Raw genomic sequence first — 6,862 nt, 5'->3', positions numbered from 1 at the left:
TGTGCAATAAATTACATATTAGTTGGCCGTGAAATTCACAAGCCATAGGAACCACACCATTAGCAATGTATACAGTGGTCAACAGCAGGTAATGATAATGATATAAAACAAAATAGACTGTGTATGTTGGCACTGCTGCCAATAAAGCAATCATTAAATGCATTCATACGCATCTACGTACGCTAGGTAAGCTCTTTGAGGGCTATTGCTGTGAATTCGACATACCTGTCAGGATATTATAGCCCAGTTTCTATGGCCTGTATTCAAAGACGCTGAGAAAGGGTTCCTGTGGGTAAATTCAGACCTTTTCTCAATATAGAATTTGGTCAACATGCATTCTGAACAGCAAAATTTCACACTGCTTTCAATTTTCCTACACTAATTGCCACCTCAACAAATGCAGGATTAAGTATAATGGATTATAAGAAGTTAGAAAGGAAAGATGGAAGAAGAGAAGGAAGGTAGAAAAAAGGTGGGTATGGAGTACTTCAACATTGATGTAAAGAGTGGACCTAAAACTAACCTGAGGTTGCCCTCAACTATTAGCATATGCTATAGAAACTTAAATGAAAAAATTTTAAAAACCTGCAAGGGAAACTCAAAGAGTCTTTGTTTTTTTTACTTTACTGCATATACACGTCCATCTTAAATAGTCTATGTGCTTATATCCAATAAGAGAGCATTGTTTTGCAAGGCTATTTGGGTTCTATCAGCATGTAAAGGTCGGACAACTCAACTTGAGCAGAGTTAGCCTTCAGGTGAATAATTGCTTCTTTCAGGTTGTGAGCATTGGAATTTTCCAGAAATGTTTCCCAAAAAATTAAAACTAAAAGAGTCCTAGGACAGCGTCCTTTAGAAGTTTTATAGTATCAAGGTTTTTGGAGGAAGAGTATCCTTGTCGATTATCAACACAATGATTCCAAGCAGGTCAATTTATGCTGAGAATATTACATAACGGAACCCACTTCACCTCCAGTATACTGACAATGATCTTCCTTACTTCAACCTTGTGCTTCTTAGTAAAGTTGAAAATACTGAGCCAAGAACAGACAGTGACAATGCCAGAGACCCAGATGTACCTGTAGGTGCCTTCAGACAAAATCAGCCACCCAGGCTAAAGTCCTGGTTTAAAACATCCCAACATGAATGAATCTCAAGAACCATATGCTGAGCAAGTGAAGCCAGATCAAAAGGGCACCTACTGTAGTATTCAACTGACATGAAATTCTAAACTGGGCAAAATTCATCTCGAAAGATAAAAAACAAATCAGTGGTTGCCTTGGGGTGGGAGATGGGGATACTTTTGCAAAAGCCTAGGAGGAAACTTTCTCGGCTTTTAGAATTGTTATCTATCTTTATGGGGGTGGTAGTTATACAAATGTATACATTAATTAAAAGTCACTGAACCGTTAGCTAAAAATGTCTGCATTTTGTTGTATGCAAATGATACCTTAGTAAGGTTGACTACAAAATGAACCCCAAACAAAACAAAGCAGAAGAAAAACCTCTCAAGACCTCAAAGGAAATACACTGTTTTCTTCCAGGGTACCAGATTGGAAATAAGGCATTGGTCTGTTCTACCCTCAGATTATCCCTAGGATTATGTAGTCTATTTTAAAGCACTAGAGTCCCCTATCAGAAAAACTCACCCCATGTTTACTTACTTTGATTTCTTCTCTGCCTCTTCTCCCAACACAGTGAAGTCATTTACGGAAGAAAACCCAGCTTTTTCCAACTTTGCATCATCACATATTCTTTCCAAAGCTATTACTTATGGAATAAAATTTGGCTACACTTTGTAAAAATCTAGCTTTTTGAGCCTTACAAATCTTAACGGTTAACCTACTGCCTCCATTGGAATTTGGGAAAAAAATTATTTTGCAAATGAATAGCTGAGATTTGACATTTTTGGTTTTTTGTGATTTTTCTCTTCCCCTAAGAGAGAAGTGAGTAGGAATGAGAAACACATACATAAAGAAAAAAAAATTATCTTGCTGCCTTTACATGGTTATAATTTATAGGAGGCCCTCTTCAACAATAATCTATCATCAGAATCAATAAAATATAATCTCCATGAAGGCCAGGCCAGGATATTTGTCTCTTTTTCAGCAGATTGCAATACAAACCACATTCATGGATACGCTTCGTGATGATCTTTGTAATACTGTAACGGTTGACCATTTCCTCATGCCTTTTCACCTTAACTTAAACCTGCTTTTTCACTAATGACCTCACATTTCCTTCTCTATCACTTGGTTGTCGGCCTCTTTTCCAACTCCAACTCCAACTCGCATTTCACTCTGGAACCAAAGGAAGACTCACACCTTCCTGCTTTTTAGTGATACCTCAAGGTCATTACCGTATTGCGATCACCCTGAAGAATAGCCAGACAATTGTTATTTCAGAGCCATCTGACAGTGTGTAGCTCTAAAAATTAACTAAGGACCGCATTTGTCAAAAATATCCTAGTTTAAGATTTTGGTAATACAGCAACAGTAATTCCGAAGTCACTGATGACAATCAGCGTGGGAAGCACCCTCCTTCGGGAAGATCCTTTGCCATACAACACTCTTTCCCTGTCGGGTGATAAGGAAGCATGGCCGTGGAAAGTAACCTTTTGTGGAAAGAAATACTTGGCTTCAAGAAGGCTTGAAGTTCATACGTTTTTCTTGAATTAGATTCCCCATTAATTACTTTAGCCACAAAGAGGTAATTATCAGAATTATGTAAGCGATTAAGGAGATGCTACTCCACATTCTTTCAGCTTGTTGACCTTTCTCACCTTATTTCATGTGGCTATCTGAAACATCAGTGATTTACATGTTTCTTTCTTTTTTTTTAACAGATTTGTGTGTGTGTGTCCCCCCATGATGAAAACATCATTAAAATAAAATCTCATGAATAGACTCTTAAGAAGCAGAGTCTACTTGAAGTCCTGGAAAATGTGAAAGCACTAATATTCATGGACAACTCTACACTCTGAAAGTTACTGCAAATTTTGTTGATCTCTATTTTGTCTAGGAGTTTTTCAAATTTTCTACCATGATCATTTGTTAGTTTTATCATTACATAATAAAGGCATTACATCATACAATCTTTTGTTATCCATTGCAGTTTTAAAACTATTCCTTTCCTTGTCCTCAGCAGATATGTCATAGATTATTAGTACACAAGCAAACACTTTCAACGTAACAGTACTTTATAGTGAGAAGAGCTATACTGAGCTATCTCTATCCTAAGACAATGCACTAGAAAAGCACTAGGAATTCTTAAGCGCTAGGAATACAGAGACGATCAAGGGGCAAGTTCCTTGCCTTCGAGTATACATAATCATTATAGCAAATGCTTAAATAGCACTTAGTATATAACTCATCACAGCAGTCGTCTTATACTCCTTTTTAATAGGTGAGCAGAGGAAGCCACAGGGAAGTCATAGGGTAAAGCCAGAATTTGAACCTACGTAGACTAGTACTCTCTCCACGGCTTTAACTACTACGTTAAAATATATATATATGAAAGTTATATATATATATATATATATATATATATATATATATATATATGAAACTCCAAGTATTCCAAAGTTACAAAACACTTATCTACCAAAACTCAGAAAGGAGCACACAAACTTGCATAGAAAATAAACATGTAAAAGTTCATAAATAAACCACAATATAACCTGCTCCACATAATATACTGACTGCAGTGTCCTGGGCCTCTCCCATCCTTAGGTAGCCGGAAATTACAACAAAATAATACTTTTCACCTTTGGAAGCCACACCATCTCTCATACCAACCAACCAATTACCTGCTTAGAGAGAAGAGGAAATAAACCTGAATATCATAATATATATATATATATATATATATATATATATATATATATATATATATATATATATATAGCATTACTGATGTAGAATCATTGTTTAAAGACAATAACTTCAATAGCAGAGGGAACTTTACCATTGCAGGCTTCAGATTACCTCTATATTTCTCAGATTTCGTGCTAAATCATAAAATGCCATATTGTGTCTGAAGCTGTTTTTTCAATAGTCCATTTTCTTAAATGGACTAGCAAAGCAGTAAATACTGAGGAACATTTTGGCTCCCAAATCCTAAAGCCATTCTGATTATGCCTGGGTGATCATGGGGACATCATTGGAACTACCAGAGGACTGGCTGAAATACCAGTGTTCTGGCCAGCTTATAAATTAGAAATTACACAGAATCCAATTTTATTTTTTTGTTAAGTAATTCCTATGAGGCTTTTGGGCTGTCAGTGTAACGTCCTTTGATGTGTAATCTTTATCGATTAGATAGGGAACAATGCCAATCCCCGGCATAAATACTTTCACAATCTGACACTGAAAACCCACTGTAGGGCATAGGACCTGCAAATAGGATATGAATCACACACACATCCACTCATTCAGACAATCCACAAATACTCATTTTTAAGTCTACCATATGCCAATAATGTACCGGGCTCTAAGATGCTAAACCATGCTAAACGCTGAAACAGACATACTCAGTTCTGGCCCTCCTGGAACTTATTACCTACAGAAGTGCCTTCATTGTAAATGGTCAGGTCTCAGCCAATGAATGCTATTATCAGAAGGTGACCAAATGATAGAGCTTGCTTTCTAAACAAGCTCCACACTCTTTGCTTTCAACATTTTTGCTTTCCTTCAAGGCACATAATCCAGTGGTCAATTTCTCCCAGTTAGGGAGGTTTGGGGAAAATTTACCCAGTGAACAATTCCTTGTGGCCTCACCCTTTCCTCACGCTCTCCTCTGTGCTCTTGAGCTAAAGAGACCTGGATTAAAGTCACTTGCTCTAACCTTATTATTTTAAAATACGGCTGCTCCTGCTTTGAGGATTTCCACTGGACCAACACGGTAGCAAAGCAGCACTGAATCAGAAGCAGGTAAATTTCAAAATGACAGCTCTAAAAATATCCACTTTCCTTTTGTTCTCCTCCTATCCCTTTGCTCTGAACACCTTTGCCCTGAGGCTTTGCCTTTACCCTTCTCTGATTACTGCTCCAAAAGGGTTTCCAAGAGCGGGGGAGTATTTATGGTTTCATTTGCTCCCAAGTCCTTGGTGGCAAAGGATGCTTGCTTCCTGATTCTTACTAATTGTGGAATTCACATCATTAACACAAAAATCATCATTTACAAAAAAAACAATTTCCTCAGCTTCCTATTTCTTCTGGGCCAACACTGAAAGAATATTTTCAAAGAAACAATATCCTCTCTCCTTTGCTCTTCTGAGTTTCACGTTCTTACCTCTAGTCTCATTTTCAACCCTTATTACGGGATGCATCACAAAAATAGAAGAAAGTTCTTTGTGCTTTCCCTGTACCAGCCAATTATTCTAATTTGTTCTGTCTCTAACGAACAGAATGCAAAATCAACACAAAGCCTGATTATGCGACCTCTTCCAAGGGAAAGGTCTGAGAGTTGTCTATTTACTAATGAAGCTCAGTGTGTATTAAGGGTTGACTGAAGCAATCATCAGGAATTTTCATCCCTTAAATTAGTGTTTTCCACCAGATGCACATCTTTCATTTAGGATAATATAACTTTTAAGTTCAGGAGACAGCTGGAGAAAAGAAAAGAACAAAAGGTAACCAACACAACATTTTAAGTGATAACACAGTAACAGCTCTCAACCTTCCCTGAGGAATTCAGCCTATTTCATGGACACAATTTAGTACAAACTCATAAGAAAGCTAACAAAACCCAAAACCGCTTCACAATAGCGTAGAGAGGTAAAGGTCAAAAATTATTACTGCCAGGCCCAGCAGACAATGGCACCTACCGCAAAGAGCACAGGACAGGAAAACCTGGAAACCTGTGTTCCAGTTTCGGTTATTCCTGTAAGCATTAGTATGATCTGAGTGAACTCAGCCTGCCCTGCTTTTTCCGTTTATAAAAACCTACATCATCCTCTCAGTAGAATGAAATGCCACGTCTGAAAAGTTGCAGACCTCTTTAGGAAAGAAACAAAACCCATGCTTTCCAACCAAAATGGAATAATTCAGTCAATGGAGACTTAATAAAAATCTGCCATAAAGCAATTGTTTACTTGAAATCTATCTTTTGTGGTATATTTATTGGGGTAAGGAGTGTAAGGAAATCATAATTAGAGTTACCAATTATTCCAGAAATCAAGGTCATTAAGTTCAGATTCCAACTTTGACCTTGACCCAGGCTTATAGAGATGTAAGGATGTCCCAATACCTCATATCCAACATACATGGGAGAATCAAGGTATGCAAACAGATCCTCTTATAAATATCCCATATGTAGTGGTTTTAATACAGGGTCTCAGATTCGTTGCCGTTCTTCGCATCCAGATGTGGGCATTTTTCCCTTGAATTTGGGCAGGCTTTCCATGCCTTCAAACAATAGAGCAGGGGTCAGTAAATTATGGCTGGTGGGCCAAATCTAGGCCTCTACCGGCTTTTATAAATGAAGCTTTATTGGAACACAGCCATGTTCCTTAGTATATGTATTGTTTGTGTCTGTTTTCACATCACAGCAGCAGAGCTAAGTAGTTGCAAAAGAGACTGTATGGCTTGTAAAGCCTAAAATATTGACTGTCTGACACTTTATGGAAAAAGATCTCCAACGCCTGCAATAGTATATAATGAAAGTGATGCTATGTAACATCTAAGACTAGGTCATAAAAGGTCATGCATGATTTTGCATGATTCTCGTGGAATGCTTGAACCCTGGACACTCATTCTTGGGATACTCTATCTTGAATCTTAACTACCACGTTATGAGAAGTCCAAGCCACATGGGCAGCCATCTATAGGCACTCCAGTCAACAGTCCTTGTTGGGCCCAGT

The sequence above is a fragment of the Balaenoptera ricei genome, chromosome 3 (genome assembly GCF_028023285.1).
Source record: "Balaenoptera ricei isolate mBalRic1 chromosome 3, mBalRic1.hap2, whole genome shotgun sequence".
Lineage (NCBI taxonomy): Eukaryota > Metazoa > Chordata > Mammalia > Artiodactyla > Balaenopteridae > Balaenoptera > Balaenoptera ricei.
The sequence above is the reverse complement of the archived record's forward strand: the minus strand, read 5'-3'. Positions refer to the sequence as shown.